The 18,477-nt window shown below is 34.5% G+C and overlaps 1 long non-coding RNA gene across 1 annotated transcript; it reads right to left on the bottom strand.

Moving 5' to 3' along the window:
* Nucleotides 1-17,652: 17,652 nt before the first annotated feature.
* On the bottom strand, nucleotides 17,653-18,287 carry LOC145156753 (uncharacterized). Its single transcript, XR_013736903.1, has 4 exons — nucleotides 18,190-18,287; nucleotides 18,020-18,107; nucleotides 17,777-17,935; nucleotides 17,653-17,703 (listed from the first exon to the last, which is right to left on the bottom strand). It is a non-coding gene; the product is annotated as an uncharacterized LOC145156753 (long non-coding RNA).
* Between the last annotated feature and the right edge of the window lie 190 nt (nucleotides 18,288-18,477).

Raw genomic sequence — 18,477 nt, 5'->3', positions numbered from 1 at the left:
CAACAGTTACCACGCCAACATAGACCGGCCTCCCTTTGAGATGCTCTATGGGGGGAAGTCTAGGACCCCAATATATTGGGGTGAGGTCGGTCAGAGAGTCATGGGGAGTATCGAGGTGGTACTCAAGACTACTGAGAGGATTCAGCAGGTCCGGAGCAGGCCTCAGACTGCTCAGAGTCGGCAGAAGAGCTACACCGACAAGAGGCGTTCAGATTTCGAGTTCCAGGTGGGTGACATGGTCCTCCTTAAGGTGTCACCTTGGAAAGGTGTCATCCGGTTCAGGAAGCGGGGCAAGCTGGGCCCCAGGGACATCGGTACGTTTAGGGTTTTGGCCCGAGTGGGTCAGGTTGCTTACCAGTTAGACCTTCCAGCAGAGCTCAAACAGATCCACAACACTTTCCATGTTTCTCAGTTGCGGAAGTCTTTAGTGGATGATTCAGCAGTGGTACCCCTTGAGGATATTCAGGTTGATGACAGCCTGAACTACATTGAGTGACCAGTAGCTATCCTCGACAGGAAGTCGAAGGATCTGAGGAACAAGAGGGTGGAGTTGGTAAAGGTGCGGTGGCAGCATCGCAAAGGGGTTAGAATGGATTTGGGAGCTGGAAGACGAGATGAGGGAGCACTACCCCGAGCTTTTCACAGATGCAGCAGCAGACTTCGAGGACGAAGTCTAGAATAAGTGGGGGAGATTTGCAATGCTCGGTTCCCGGTATGTATTTTTTAAAAATAAGTTTTGCATTTTTACTCTGGGACTTAACGAGTTGGAGGCCCAACTCGTCGAGTAGATGTGAGTTTCAGGACGCGGGTGGAAGAGTCTATTCGCCGAGTCGGAATCCCCGACTCGACGAGTAGACCTGTCTAGATGAAACCCTAAATTTGAGGGTTTGCACCCTATTTAAACACATTAAGTGGCCTCCACTCCAGCCTCCATCACCCTCAGACCCCCATTCTCGAAACCCTAATCAGTTGTGAGTGTTCTTGAGCTATTTGGTGCCATTTTTGTGATTTGAAGATTGGAAAAGGAAGGAAAGGCTTGGAGGTCCAAGAAGAAGGCAGTAGATCCAGAGTCTTGGTTGCATTTCTAGCTTGTTTGAGGTAAAAAGCTTCAACCTTAACTTCCCATTTGTTAGATCTTCTTTAGGGCTTGAATCTTGTCATTTTTGGGGCATTTCTAAGTCACTTACGGGTATAGAGTGTATAGTAGAGTGATGACTTCAGATCTTGAACCTTGGAGGGTTCTCATGGCATAAAGGTGCCAACGTTATGGCCATGGGATCCCCATGCACCTTGTAGACTTCATTTTTGGGTCTTTTGAGCATGAAGACCCATGCATGGACGTAAAGTTCGTGACTTTATGTGTTATATCGACCCTAGGAGGTCAGATCTACCCTTTGGATGCAACGGGCTCGACAGAAATCGATTGTATGGACATGGACTTTGGGGGACTCGCCGAGTTGTTCTTAGGACTCAACGAGTCGGGTAATGGTTCCCCAACCTTTTCTGTTTCTGAGGAATCTGGTTGAGTCTAGAAGAGGTCTCAACAAGATGAACGTGAATATGGACTTGAAGACCAAAGGACTCGACAAGTTTAAAGATGAACTCGGCGAGTTCAAGGAAATGTCCCGTTTGATATGAAGATGAACTCGACGAGTCCAAGGAAGGAACCGACGAGTTCAAATGGAAAGTCTCGATTCTGTCATAAGGAGAAACTCGGCGAGTTGGAGGGCAACTCAACGAGTCAGATTGCGAAGTTGAGATTCTCTGAGTTACGGAACTCGATGAGTTGGTGGACCAACTCGGCGAGTTGAGTCAACCAGAAGTTGACTTTGATCATGATGTTGACCTTGGACTTGACCTTTGACCTGAGTTGACCCTTGTAAGGGTTAAGAGTATGAATGGTAATTAAGGAAGGTGGTTATGTGTAGGAGTTGAGGAGATTGAGAGAAGGGATCCCAGCACCAAGGACAGTTCGGCTACTACACGACTTTGAGGTGAGTTACCTTCCAGTAAAGGTGGGTCTAAGGAACCAATGCCGGCCCACCAGTAGGTGATTATGTATGAGATGATTGTCTTTGTGATAAATGTCTGGGTTGCCACTATTTGATATGCTTTATGTGCTAGGATGCTTTGATATATGTGTTTGTAGTAGTGGGGGTGAAATAGTCCCCAGATACCGATTGAAAGATACCAAAGGGGTAGCCAGAAACCATGCATGCCTAGCAGTATGTTTATGCTATGCTATTATGTGGTAGTGGTAGGGGTGAAATAGTCCCCGGATACTGGGTGAATGATACCGAAGGGGAGGTTAGCTCCCAGTTACCGGTTGAAAGATACCGAAGGGGAGGTTAGCTCCCGGTTATCGGTTGAAAGATACCGAAGGGGAGGTTAGCTCCCAGCTACTGGTTGAAAGATACCGAAGGGGAGCTCAGCTCCCAGTTATGCCAGAAAGATACTGGTTGAAAGATACAGACGAATAGTCGTTATGTGATATGTGGTATGATGGGGGAACTCACTAATCTTTGTGCTTACGGTTTTCAATTTTAGGTTTCAAGTACCACTTCATCGAAGGGAAAGGAGCCGACACGGTAGCAGCGCATCGCACACACATGATTTCTGCATTTTGAGATCCATGGAATTGTACTCTGACATTATTACTATTTTGTTGATATGGTTTTTAAGACATGTGACTATGGTTTATGAAATGAAGTAACTCAATGATGTTTTTCTTATAAATTGTTTTTATAAACCGTTATGTCAAAAATGAAATTTTTGGTCTTGAAAATTGGGATGTTACATTATGCATGGAGTTCTTCGCCACCGCTAATTCCAGAAAGTGAGATGATGTCAATGATCCAGACATTTTACTTTGTGTATGGGGGAAGAAGAAGGGAATGTAGTCTAGATGAGCTAACATGGCGGTTCGATATTTACAATCGATCTGAGGCAACTTCTGCTGAGTTTGTTGTCTCCCTGGATCACTGCCACAAGCATCTACCAGGACACTTATGTGTCGGGGTCTGCTCTCGAATGCAAGATTAGGAAGGTTGTGCACAGATTTATTCATAGGCTCATCACATTTTCTATTAATCAAAAAATGGAAGGGGATTGGGTGCCTCGACTTGATGTGTTTTTCTTATGGTGTCTTATTACACCAAATGTGTTTTGCCACCTTCCATATTGTGCTGCAGATTTTCTGAGTGGTCATCCAGCCAAGAGAAGGACATGATCACCCATTTATGGAGGGATGATGGTTACCAGGCTGGCTCACTCTTTTGGTATATTTGATGAGCCTGAGGCAACATTCCTCACTAGGATGGATGGTCGCCCTTTGCAACCACCTTTGTTTAAAACCGCTCGGATCGTGAGGGATTTTGGAAATAACCACTTCTCGGTACCTTCAGATGATGTAGTTGAAGTGTCGTCTGAGCTAGAAGAACGTCAGAATGTGCGACCGAAAGTGGAGGATCAGGAGCCTCGAGACCCACCCATAGGATATGTATTACGCATGGACCCTTATCACGTTATGGCCCGTCAGTACGATGATGATATTGGTAGGGGTTTAAACTTTTTGGCGTATTCTATGGAGGTGATGATGTATCACATGTTGATATCGACCCCAGCTGGACCTGCTTATTACCCCTACATCCCAACATGGGTGGAGCGTTAGGCAGAACATGATGGTGGTGCCGGTGCTAGTGGAGCGAATCAGGATGATGATGAGGATTGATTATCCTTTATTTTATTTTTTATGGAATGTTTAAAACTATTTGTTTTTATTTGGTGTGTTTAGGATTATTGTAATGTAGGATTATCATAATTTTTGTTTTGTGATTGTTTTCCTTTTATTACTTGTTTTTGTTTTTGTTTTCTCAGAAGTCATGGTATTTTGTTATTATGTTCAGCGAGCTGATAGGAGAATGCGATATTGATTCCCGATAGACGTGAATAAAGCTTAAGTGAGGGGTACGACTTGTGAATCGAGAAGAGTTTTTTGAGCGAAATTTTGAGTTCTATAGCCAAAATAACTGAAGAATTTGATCTAACATGAGCATAGAGGGGTATTCTACATCGGCATTACCTTTTCTAAACCTAAAATCATGTTGGACGGAATGAAATTTTTTTTGAAGTTACAACAGCCACGGCGTGGCAACACTATGCCACGACATGGGCATGAAAAATATCGCGATCCAGTTTTGAATTATTTGAAGATCACGACGTGGGGACACTCCGTTTAAAATTTTGATTACTCGTGTCACCACTATTTGGATTCCATTTTCTTTGTGCATTTAAAGTTCATTCCTGTAGCAGTCCAAAAGTCTTGTTTCTAGCTATTACATGAGTTGTCGATCACACAACATTCGATTTCGACCTCGCCCTTCTATCCCAGGGGAGTCTGTTCCTTTTTACCCCTCTTTATTTTTATGTTCTTTAATTATGTTAAGCATGCAATAGGGACATTGCATGAATTAAGTGTGGGGTAGGGGGTCGATAATAGGAATACAAACATTATGATTTGAAAAATAAAGAAAAGTGCTGGATTGAAATTTTTTTTTTAAAATCTTATATAGACTTGAAAAAATGGTCTAATTTGGAAATCTAGTTGCATTTTAAAATGAATTGTTATATTGTTGTGTTGGGATTTAGGTTGCTAGTGTTGTGTGGGACGATCTAATGCGAGCTTCGATGTTTAATTGAACCAATATATGTTTTAGTGTATTTGTGGCTTCTCTATCCTAGTGAAATCATGAGACCAAAACATAACCTTGTGCAGTTTGAGGGACATAGTAAGTTTTGTTTGTGAATACCCAGGCATAAAAAAAACCTACCAGTGACTGATTTATCTCATGGGTCCTTTCTGTTAAAACAAAGCGAGTCAATTTTCCAAGTTTATCTGTTTATTTTCTGCATTGTTGAGTCTAGTTATTATATAAAAAATAAGTAATAGTTCAAGAGTAGAGTCAATTTGTGGCCTTTAGAACTCGACCAGTAAACCCTACCATATATTTTATATCTGTCCACCTGCAGTTCATTAACGCGGATCGAACCGGGAAGAATGCCATTACACAGGTTTCACCGAAAGTCATGGGCTCCATTAGTGGCCTAAAGGATTTCAAGTACTCCAATGAATCTTTTAGAAAGTCACGAACTATAGTATAATTGCAGTAAAGTTAAAACTCAAGTTATTTGTTGCTTATGTGTGAAAGTTGAAAGTTAAAGTATTGAGAAAAGAAAAAAAATTGAAATTTTGAAAAATAAAGAAAAGGTGAAAAAAAGAAAAAGCTCTACAAAAATATAAAGTTGAAATAAAAAGTATAGTTATATTTTTGGACAATTATATTATATAGTATTTTTCTTTTTAAAGTTGAGTCACCTGGAATTTGGCGATAACTTTTGAAACGAAAAGGGGTAAATAAAAGGGTAAAGGTGGTAGGAATGACAAAAAATGAATGTTGTTCAAAATGAGTGGGAAGTGTTTATGATAATTGCAAGTATTGAGTATTGGGGAAGTATTTGGGAATCATTAGGCTCAAATACATACATTACAGTTTTGATGTAATAGATGAGCTTAAAATGGATTGTCTTGTGCGATGTTGGTAGCTAAGGTTTTGATATGATGATATAATGATAATAAAATCAGTTTTGCTTGGGGGCAAGCAAAAGTAAAGTGTGGGGTATTTTGATATTTTCATATTTATTCATATATTTTGTGCATTATCTTAATATTTTTAGCTACAATTGTGCTTATTTTAGGAAAAAGGGTGCTTAATATGTTTAAAATCTATTTTGTAGCGGAGAAGACTAGAGACGTGCTAGGAGGTTTTTCAAGATCTGGATTCGTTGAGATCTTGATTTGGAAGAGATTTTACGGCAACATACTTCTAAACCTTTGTTTGCTTTGTTTTTCATTATGGTTTTCAAAGTGAATTTCGTTTTTAATTGTTTGTTTCTAGTAGTTATGGGCTAAAAACCTTAACTTTCGTTTAGAGTAGAGGATCTTAATGACTATTTGTTGATTTATTGGATTATGGATTTCTGCTAGTTGTTTATTTTTTATGGTAGCATAATAAAGAACCTTTTGTGTTAATGATAACTACTTTTATGTTTATTGCTGAGTTTTACTAAGATTAGATGATTAATTTGTTTTGGTATACTTGTATCTTATGATTTTGTGATCATCAAAGTTATAAGACTAGTGTTTTGACAAAAAACCTAGGGTTAAATAGAAAAATGGGTAAATTAATGTGAAAGCTAATATACGATGATCATGCATGTATTGAATTGATGTTATTAACCATTGATGTCATTCACTAGTTCAAGTATAGCATAATTTGAACTTAACACTAGTATGCTTGTTTGTTTCTCCACTTGATCAATGAATGAATGAACTTGTTTTACTAAAGGATTAGTCTTTTGATCATAAATTCTAATCATCTTAGGAATCGGTAAGAAACAACAACTTAATCCATTGCACTTTCCAAGAAATTAACCATATGAGTAAGTGAATCGTATCTAAATGGAAGTCTCTTTAATATCTTGTCTTAAAACTTAATTTTGATTGCTTTTTGTTAGTTAATTTGCTTTTGTTTTAATTGCTTTTAAGTAATCTAGACTTGCAAAACCAGAGAGAAACCCCCCAATTACTATCTTTTAAAGTAGTTAAAATTTAGTAGAGATTTTAGCTTTTAATCATTCACGTTCCCCTTGTGTTCGACACCCTACTTTCTTACTATAATATTGTTCGATTAGGTATACTTGCTATCACATTTAGTTATCTTAGATTGTTTGGTTTATAAATTAAAAATTAGTATATAAATTGTGTATCAATTACTTTGCTGATAATTGTCTTTATATGATGCAACATTTGAGCATCGTTTCCGTCTCAATAAGGCTATATTATATATTTATTAGTAATGCTTTATAGGCATGTTATGATTTTTAAGCAAAAACCTGATGTTAGAGATAGATTGGGCTTTAGTAGTTTACAAAAATGTGCAGTTGCACTTAGATATTTAGGATACGGTATAGCCTTTGATGCATCAGACGAATACTTGAAAGTATCTGAGAGGACTGCAATTGACTGTGTAGATTGGTTTTTCGCATGTGTGTATGAGGTTTATCACGAATAATATTTGCGCAAGCCTACTACACATGATATTGAGAGATTATATTTGGCAGATGAAGAGAGGCATGGATTTCCCAGAATAATTGGTAGCCTTGATTGTACGCATGTCACGTGGGAAAGATGTCCAACTATGTGTCGCGGTCAATTTACTCGAGGTGATATAGGTGACCCAACTATAATACTAGAAGCTTTTGCATCTCAAGATTTATGGATATGGTATTCGTTTTGTAGAGTTTCGTGGTCTAACAACGACCGTAATGTTCTTGGGCAATCCCCTATTTTCAACGATACATCCGAATTCATTGAGGTATTCTTATTTTATTTATATTTTAAAATGTTGATACTGAGTTGCCACGACGTGGTGGAGGCACCACCACGATGTGGCATATCTAGAATGTTCACAGGTCTTAAGTTGGTTCCCACGCCGTGGCAACATGTTGGCCATGATGTGGCGACCATCTGATGAGAAAACCCTAATTTTCGAGTATATAAAGGAAAGTAATTTTCGACGTGGCATATCTAGGAGTTCGTTGTGGTTTTGAAATCATGCATGAGTTTGAGTCCTTGTCATCCACATTTTTGACCTAAAATGGAAGAGACATACATTGGACATGCATGTCCATAAATCATCAATCTTTATGATCCATTAGGTGAAGGAAAACCTTTTGGAATGTATGGAGGAGTGTCTTTGGTGACTAAGGGATTAATGGCTAGGTCTTGTTTCTTAAAGCTTTTAAGGACCTAAGTTTAAAGATCTTGTCTTATTGAGATGTCTTAATGGATAAAGTTGAAAACTTTATCCATTAAGACCTTGGGAAGGAACATATTTGGGCTTTGGAGCCCTTGAAATTTGCAGAAAGCAGCTGAACTCGATTAAGATGTTCAGATCAGTCTACAAGACGTGGCCTTGGGTTGCTACGACGAGGCGACCGGGGGATCAGTCTGTTGTTTTGTCGTTTTGTGCCCACGATGTGGCCAATGGGAGGCCACGACGTAGAGGCTTGTTGTCGGAAATTTTGATTTGACTTTGATCGTTGACTTTGAGGGTTGACCTTTGACCTGGTTGACTTTTTGTCAAATTTCTATTTTTAGAAAGGTAGCCTAAGAGTTTACCTTGTGTGGATATCTAGGTGGTGATTAGCACCTATTCTCGAATTTTGGTAGCTATTGACTTTTATCGGCACTGTGAGGTGAATCTTCTCACTATATTGTGTAGGATGCCAGTTATCTATGTGACTCTTACATTGTATGTTGGGCAGGGCTCGTTTGTATGCTAGGCTGGGCCCGTTATGTGTGTTAGGCATGGACTATTTGTTTGTTGGGCGGGGCCCATTATGTATGTTTGGTGAGGCCCGTTTGTATGTTGGGCGGGGCCTATTATGATACGCGGGGCCTAGAGTTATGTATGGTATGTGGTATTTTGGGGAACTCACTAAGGTTTGTGTTTACATTTTTATGGTTTAACATTTTCAGATATTTCATGTTCGAAAGGGAAGGACCCGACTTGACTGCACAACGTTTCCCCCTATGATTTCCGCATTGATAGCTTTGTTACACTATGATATTTGAGATACATTTATATTACCCTTGATTTTGGAACAAATGATGTATGAATTTGATGGCTTGAAAATGAAAAAAAAATTTATCAGTATTTTTGGGACGTTACAATAAAGCACATGATATGTTGTTCCTGGTGTACAGACATTCGTACAAATATGGTTACTACCTTTGTGATGGGATATACCATGATTATTCTAATTTTATGAAGGAATTCTAGGTACCTCAAACTGAAAAGGGAAATTTGTTCACAAAAAGACAGGAATTAGCTAGAAAGGATACAAAGAGAGCATTTTGAGTCCTCAAGCAAACATAGCATGAAACAAAATATGCTACACACGACTCTGGGATATGGATAGAATTAAACGAATGATATATGCATGTATTGAAATGCATAATATGATTATTGAACATGAAGTTAGAGGGATTTGCACATATGAACTGAACGACATAGTTATCCCGATTGAAGAGGTTGTACCCGAAACGACTAAATTTTTAGCACGAGTAGTTGATATTCATAACAGTAAAACGTGTTTCAATTTTTGAGAAGACGTCGTGAAACATTTGTACCAAGGAAACATGAAGGAAGATTAATTCTTTTTTTATGTTTCGAATTTTATGTTTGTTTATCTTTTTTTTTTTTAATTCTCGATTTTCTTAAGTAATGTAGGTTTTTTAAATTAATGTAATGTTTTTTTTATTGAATCAAAAACTAGTTTGAAAATATATGTTTTTAAAGTATTTTTATTGTATTTTTGAATTAAAACTAATTAAAAAAAATGATGTGGAGTGGTGTGTTAGTGGTATATACCTCATGAGTTTAGTGGTTGGATGTGATGATGATGTAACACCCACCACTATAGTGGTTATATACCGTATGACCTAAGGAGAATACATTCTATACATGGTAAAAGCGCTCCTAGGTTCATGGCAGGTGGTTATACATATCCCTTACGGTTAAAGATTCTAGAAGCAAGTGCATGACATCTTGTTATTGACTTATTCCATTATAGGGTTTAATTACAGATGGGTTTGATCCACCAGAATTAGGACATTTTTATGCTTGCTTATAGATAGGCCTACATCTCCATCAACATTCAATATTTCAAAATAGAAATCATTATGAGGTTAAGTGAGGTATAACATTTTGTGAGTGATTCTAAATGTTCTTGAAAGTTAATAAAACTCTCTCTCTCTCTCTCTCACTCGTCTCGTCTCGTCTCTCTCGTCTCTCGTCTCTCTCTCTCTCTCTCTCTCTCTCTCTCTCTCTCTCTCTCTCTCTCTCTCTCTCTCTCTCTCTCTCTCTCTCTCTCTCTCGTGAATATATGTTACATCAACCAAACCACGTTAAATATTGTGTTATAGAGTTTTCAATTACTGTTTTTCAGAGGTTCATTCCACGTGTTTTACTGAAATCATTTATCATTTGTCCAAAGTTGTTTAACTTGTTTTGTCCGGTCTTTACATTTTTAGGATACTAGTCATCTTTTGAATGGAAAGTTTAATTTCAAATTATAACTAAAAAGAAATATTGCGAGAAATAAGAGCTTTATATTTTTGGCAGGTAAGACATCATAATACTTTAAAAGAAATCTTGGTTTGAAGCGGATTGAATAACCGTCTGGTTAGTCTATGGCTAAATAGAAGCATGGCACATACATGGTAAATTGATCGACATCAATTGCGAATAACTTTATATTTATGTGAGTTATGTTGCTCATCGAAATGTCTCTATAGGCTATACATCGAAAGGTCTCAATAATGGAGCCCAATTCATGAAAGGTCACCGCCATTAAAAACAGATGCACGAGGAGATGAACCTAAGATTATATCATATATTTTATAAGTGTGCATGCGTGGGTTTTCTCAATTATGTTCTTGTGACAGCTATCGTATATGATCTTATACTTTGTATCCTTCTAATGTCGGCAATGTGAATATATGGATCTTGATCCAACCCGAAAAGTGACCCAAGAAAGAAAATTAGGATATAAAAATAATAGGCCTAGGGCCTTCAATCAATACACTTGAAGAATATATATATATATATATATATATATATATATATATATATATATATATATATATATATATATATATATACTAGGTGTCATACTCATTTATTACATGAGTTTATTTAAGAAAAATTAAATATGAAATTTTAAAATTTTGAAAAGTTTGAATTTATAAGAAAATAAGAAAAATTTTGAATTATTAAAATTAATGAGGCTTTAATGTATTGAATACATTATATATATAAACCATTTCTAATAAATATCTTACATATATATTACCTTACATATTAAATGTGGAATTTTAATTTAATAAAATGAAAAATACAATAAAGACAAGTGGAAAATAGAAAATTCAAAAATTCTAGAAAATGTCATGTGTCAAAATGAAGTAGAAGAGGACATGTGGCAAAATGTTCTTTATTTATTAGGGAGGATGTGTGTGTATATATATATATATATATATATATATATAGAGAGAGAGAGAGAGAGAGAGAGTTAGGTTCAGGTATTTAAAGTAATTGTTGTGTTATTGTATATATAAATGTGGGCCAATCAAAATTAAATAATTAAATAAATAAATAAGGGTAATTTAGTAATTTGATTAGTAACTTCCAAAAATAATCCATATAATCATGTTATTGACTTTTAACCTAATTTCTCAGGTTTATATTAAACTCGTTTTTTTTTCTTTAGTCGCTCAATCTCCACCGATTACAAGCCCTAGCCGATGATACAAAGTCGTCGCCACCATGGACCGCCCCAAATTTCTCTAAAAGTCATCTTCCAGTACCTTCATCCACCCATTTCTGCTTCGAAGTCCTGGTTTACGTCTCCAAGCTACCCGTCGTCCTCCTAGTTATCCTCAGGTTATTTCCAGATGTCAGATTATTTAACTACGTTTACTATGTATTGTTGGGAACTCTTCATTTGATGACTCGATGGATCAGGAAGGTGAGAATTCGGCGGCGGATCCTAGGATATGGAATCGGAACCGTAATGATATGACTTTCTTCGGAGATTACGATGAAGACGATGACGAAGATGATGAGGAGGAGGAGGAAGATGACAGGAGCATGGATCTTCTGATTAGGTTTGTTGAGAACGTGTTTAAGAAGATATCTAAGCGAGCTCGCAAAGCCGTTCGATCCGTTCTTCCTATCAATATCCCCACCAAATTGGTACTGATTTGCATTTCTCAAGTTATCAATTTGATCCAATTCGTAGGTTTTAGCTGGTTTTTACTACAATTGAGTTCAGATTACTAAAATTAGGGCAAACTCGATTCAAATTCTATTCTGATTTATTCGTTTATACACAAAATAAACGAAATACAAAGATTTTTTCTTTCCCGATTTGATCCTTTTTATATATGCAAAGTCAGCAGCTTTCCGTTATGTTCTTGATATGTATTCAATTTCAACCTTTCATTAACCTACTTACATCTTTTTCTGAAATTTGCTATAAAAACTTTCACCTAATACCTTGTATCTTGCATTCTTACTTTGACATTGTTCATTCTTTATTACCATACGAACTTACTATATGCTCAATGCCTTATATAGGTGGGATTCTCTGTTAATGGAGTTATAATCACGAATTCCAATTATTTTGGAATGGAATCATGAATTCTAATTCTGTTGGAATGGAGTCATGAGTTCCAATTCTGTTGGAATGTAATCATGAATTCTAATTCTGTTGGAATGGAGTATGGATTTTTTCTCACTGATTTATACATGTTCTACAATTCTTGGTTATTGGTTTTGGTGCAATTCACAAGTCCACATATTTTTCCAAAAGAATTTAGTTTTTTATTTTTCATTTGCTAATGCATTATTGGAATCTAAACTACAATTTGATTTTGTTTTCACAGAAGTTGATGCTTGAAGAACGGACCACAAAATTGAAAGTGATTCTAAGCAACATTATTCTTTTAGAATGTATTAGTGTCGTTGTTAGATTTTGATGTTTTCTTTCCCGTTTTGAAAGTTTTTTTAGTTTTATTCTTTACCAATAAATATAATTCTTAACAATTGTTACCCGTATTCTATAAGAAATTATGTATTTATTGTTTTTATTCTTCAATTGATGGTTCGAGAATTTGTTATTCTACAAGAAGTTTTTAAAGTCATGATCATGAAATAGGTTCAAGAATATTTTTATTATTTATGGTTCAAGAATATTTTTATTTTTGAATATACTCAAACATATTTTGTCAGAATGTCCGAATTAAAAGGATTATAATTCGTAAAATCGGATTTTTTAAATTAATAGAATCTATGATCCCTTAAAATATGCAATTTTCCTTTATTAAATCTATATTGATTGACTAAAATACCCTTGTAATTAAATTAGATGATATTTTTCAATTATATTTAATTCAATAATATATATTAATCACTTTCTTAAAATAAGTAAAATTGATTGGCCCACATTTATGCATACAATAACACAATAATTACTTTGAATAGAATAACCTAAGCCTATATATATATATATATATATATATATATATATATATATATATATATATATATATATATATATATATATCTTCTCTTCTCTTCTACTAAAAGACTTTTAAACTTGCCACTTGTCATCTTTTTAAACACCTAACCTGCCACATGTCACTTTTTGGACCCTCTACATTATGTTTTCCCGCTCATATATTCTCCTCTTCAATTAGATGTTTTAAAATCCAAAAAATCAGGAATTGATTTTTGAAATTTTCAATCATATTTGTCCTCAAATATCTCCCTAAATTTCGATTCCTTGAATCTCTCTATAGTTTAAATTCAAAATCCCTAGCGTCATCCGGTTGTAAAATCTACAAAACCTATCTTCTCGCAATCTCCATTTTGGCTGCTGCAATATTTGATGTGAACCAGACAACCAGTTGCCTAAGGCTAACCCTTCCCTTTACCGTAACCTTCATTTAAGGTACGCTTCATGTTCAATGACCCTTAGTTACCATCTACGACCCCTTCTTCATCCTTCATTATTTCTTTGAGATGAATTCGACATTGAAATTCTAAATCTGTTTAACCTTCCATTTCAAAATAAGCCATTGTTTGTTGTTTATCTAACGAGCCTGTTTTGAGTGAACACACAATGGTTGTATCATCTAAATTGTGTTGATTTTGCCCATCATTTTCGAATATCTAATCAGATTTAGAATATGTTGTATTTTGTTTGAATACTGATTTATTCTTCGATTGTTTTCAATGGATTCTGAAATTCGATTTCTTCGATTGGATGAAAAAACAATCATACAAATAAATATATTCATTAACCGGTCCATATCGTGTAGCCCTTCAAGGATTAGCTTATGCCTTTTATTGATATGACTAACAAAATTGCTTATTTTTTTTTAATTAATTGATCTAACCATGTTTTCATTGTAGAATGGAACATGGGAGGATGTTAAGAAGATTGTGTCAACACTTAATGTTAGTCAAGATGTTGTAGGTAAGCCTTAAACTATATGATGTTCCGATTTCAGTCTAAAGTGAAGCACTGTTAATAATTCATTCCTATTTGGATTTTGATAAGATATTACGATTTCTTGGTTAATATCTCAAACTCAACTGTTTTCCATTTTCCATTTTCAGAGGTTGTGGCTAACCCTCCTTTTGTCTTTATCTTTCTGTTAAAACCGAATTGAAGCCTGAATTTCAAATCGCTTACCAAAATTGTTGGGTTAATAAAGGAGGTGCACTCACTGGTGAAATTAGGTATGTTTCTATGCATTTAATCAATGACATGTCCAAAAACATTCATTAATATCTTTTTTGTATATGCAGTGCAAAGACACTTGTGAAATGGGGCATTCGTCGGGTCATCATTGATCGATCTGAAAGTAGATCTTTAATGAATGAATCAAATGTGGTCCTCTTTTTTTTAATGAAATTCCATCATGTATGATGTTTTTAGTGGTTTTTCTGATGTTTATATCCCATCTACTTGATTGTAGTTCTGAGGTTGACGATGGAATTTTTTTATGTGCCTTACTTTTGCAGATGCACATCTTGGTGGTGATGGTTTTTATATGGTTACCAATACCACTGCCATTTACTACCTTTTATATTATGATTATATGCTTTTTTTTTACTTTCATGTAGAAAATAGTTGATTGACTTGTTGCATGCTTAAAGGAGGATAAGGCCTTAGATCTACTAAAGCACATATGTATGGTTTCTCAATTTATTTTTGTTTGTTGCTTATACGATTGATGTCCGTCTTACATTTTTGACAATAATCTAATTGGGTGAAATAGATTAATACGTTTTTTTTTAGGGTGTCATTAATTTAGTGTAAATTATGAAGGCTAATCATTGATGAAGGAAGCTTCATTTCTTGCTATGTAGTTGTTGTTTATGTCAATTTCATCATTATGACCAACCCTAACTTAAAGAAAAGCTTGATTTTAGACGCTAAACAAGTTGCTTTTGATTTTCATAATGCATTTGGATTTTAAACTTTATAATTCAGATTCGCTTACTAAATTAAATACTAGAACACAGATAACAAAATTAAAGCAATTTTATTTTGAGTTTTTATATTGCATGTAATTTCACAATTTGTTCATTTGATGAAAAGGGTATTTTTGTAAAAAAATAATGTATGTGTTGACTTGAATGAGTTCAAGCTGCACCAGCATTGTTTGACTATTGATTTTTAAAGATAATAGTCGCAAATCTGTTTCCCCCTCCGAGTTATATATAATTTCATTGAGTTTTGTTCCAAGTTAAAAACATAAGTTGTGTAATGGTTGCAGGTCTTATCATGGTAACTCTCTGTAAGTCTCTGTTTATTTGTTGTAAATTCTCCTTTTTATGTAGTTTTCGTCTTTTAAATTTTTTTGCTTTTATAAGAGTTTTTGATGTTTTTGGTTGATTTGATTTGATATTTTTAGTTTTAGTTTTTATTCGTTATAAGGTTGGTAGATGGCATACGACGCATACCACACTTTTACATTGCCACTTAATTTTTTCTCTCACCCTAGGTGACATACCACACATTACCACACCTATCACATTACATATTTTTGTGCACAAAGTACCACCTTTGAGTAATATACCCTTCGGTGAAAGCATAACGCACGACAACTAACCATAGAGGAGCAAGGGGGTGTTTCCCGCATACGCTCTATGCGGTACAAATCACACGTATGGTCTAATGTTAAATAATGCATTGCTTATGTATTGTTTTTGAATTATGCTACTTCTTTGGAGGTTAAGATACCCAACAACGATTCATTTTCAAGGAGGTTGCTTTACAAAGTTTACATTCAAGCAAAAGAACTTTCAGAAATTTCACGTCTATAAAATTCAAATGAAAACATTTTAAGTTTTTGCTTAATTTAGTCTTTTATTTGATCTTTATTTGTATATACCAGCCGTCACATAAATTTTAGTATATAACTTGGTTGTTTGTTACTTAAAAATGATTTAATAAATATAATTGTATGAGTAAATATGAATTTAAATGTTGTTTTATTTTGCATGTGTATAAAGTAAGATTTTAAATGAATAAGACCTTATACCGCTTATTTATAACATTTGAGAACTAAAAAAAATTAATTTAAATAATTATTTGTAACAAAAAAATTGAACTTCACGAGAGTTAGGTAATTTTATATGTTCATTTCGAAATAGAACTAAAAATCATTATTCTTATATATATGTTGTATACAAAGTAGTATTTGAAATTTACATTAATTTAAATAGCGATGATATATTTATTAATAAAAATAGTAATTCTTATATATATATATATATATATATATATATATATATATATATATATATATATATATATATATATATATATATATATATATATATATACTAGAAATGAGGCCCGTGCGTTGCACGGGTCGGATATTTTTGTTGATGTTTAGCGGGTCATGAAAGTAGGATGCTATAATGTCATTTAAATACAAAACAACTATATAGATCAAATACAGTTTCATCTCTTGATGGTGGCCAATGAGCAATGGGGACTCCCACCCTTTTTATTGTTGGAGATGATCCTGAAAGAACCAAAAAACTTCAACATTGACTTTCAAACTTATAATAAATAATAATTAAATATTTGAAAATGTCTGTTATTTGTAATTAATTTTAATAAATAACAAAAAAATGTCACAAAAAATTGAAAATTCAGTTATAATAAGGGACAAATTTTGTCATTTTATAAAATTATTTATTACCCTGTTGCATAATAAACTATTAAAAAAAACTCACACGGTCCATATTGCATAGCAGAAATGCAGAAAAGCAAAGAAGTTCTATCACCCAACGGTTTGAAAACCGATTTGTTTCTTGTATTTCTCCAACTAAAACAGCCTCACTTGCTCCTCCTTCTGATGATACTACAAGTGAATCCAAATCTGTTCCTGCCACATCATACTCCTCAGATTTATAGTTTGCCCGAATTCATGTCGTGGTTGCAGGGGCTGCCTATTGAATATATTGTTATGTTTTAGCTGTTCCGGTTTAATCCAATTGCATCTTGCTATTCATTTATGATTTCTGATTTGGAACTTTTTGCTTTCATGTGGGATCATTAAAAGATGAACACCATGAGAAGATATGGCATTCCAGTATCCGGAAACAAAGAGGATCTTCTTCAGACTATATAGTTTTTCTGAATACATGTTCCTATGCACATGTTGTGCAGAAGAAAAGGTTAATTTCTCTACTCTTTGATAAGTTGTATCTTGTTCAGGTTTATGAATTCTACCTAAAATAAAACATTGTACATGGATAAGCGAACACCTTTGAATGAAAAAATATTTTAATTAGTTACAAATTAGAAATTGAAATCTATTCGTACTTTCTTGAAACGAAACACATGTTCGGAATAGAATTGAATTCCAACTCCGGTCAAATCCATTGAAATAAAAAAGAATATATATAGTCAATATATATGAAAGAAAATGAAGAAACAATTGCTTCATATATGTGATTGTGAAACTAATCTGTGAATGAACCATTGTTTATGCTGCAAGAAACATAAACAAATTATCAGAGTTATGCAATATGATTAATAACTCCAAATAAAAAAAAAAACGTACAATTAAATCTTAAATGTTTTCCAAATTGTCAACTCCTCATCTTCTGTTAAGGCGTGATTAACAACATTAATTTTTATGTTTTTTTTTTTTGTTTTTCCGGCTTTGCTGAAACCATACGCGACTCCAGTTTCCCTTACATTCATCCGTTTTCTGCCTTTGCTGAAACCAAAATTCAAATGACAAAAGAAAGTGTATATTGCTGAATAAATTGGATGCATACCTTTAAATTTTTTTTAGTCATACCTTTTATAACACGAAGCTAATAACATGTCTGAATAATATGATTGTGTGTTATTTAAAGCTTCATTTGTAGTCAAACCAAGATAAGAACCTGCCATAAATAGATATTACAAGGGTAGTTATGTCTTTTCACTTTGTAGTTATTATTGGATATGAACTATAAACATACGTACCAACTAATCCATCTCCTGAACCCTTAGCTGCTACATAAGCAAACCTGACATCGAGAAGCCAGCCAATTTCATTTTTTGTCGTTGCAAAAATAGTCCGCTGGTAGAAAAAAAGTCAAAAATCTATTATTTACAGTTTTGATTTAAATATTTAATACTAAAATTTTGAGTCTGTTGGAGTCTTAGCTTCTATATAAGCAAACCACACATCCGGGAACAATCAAATTCCATTTTTTAGCATTGCAAGAACACCCGTCTGGTAGAAAAGAAAAAAAGTCATCAATGTATGAT

This window comes from Lactuca virosa, chromosome 2, assembly GCF_052849685.1.
Source record: "Lactuca virosa cultivar CGN04683 chromosome 2, Lactuca_virosa_CGN04683_v6, whole genome shotgun sequence".
Classification (NCBI taxonomy): domain Eukaryota; kingdom Viridiplantae; phylum Streptophyta; class Magnoliopsida; order Asterales; family Asteraceae; genus Lactuca; species Lactuca virosa.
Note: the sequence above shows the minus strand (reverse complement) of the source record. Positions and strands in the feature narration are given on the sequence as shown.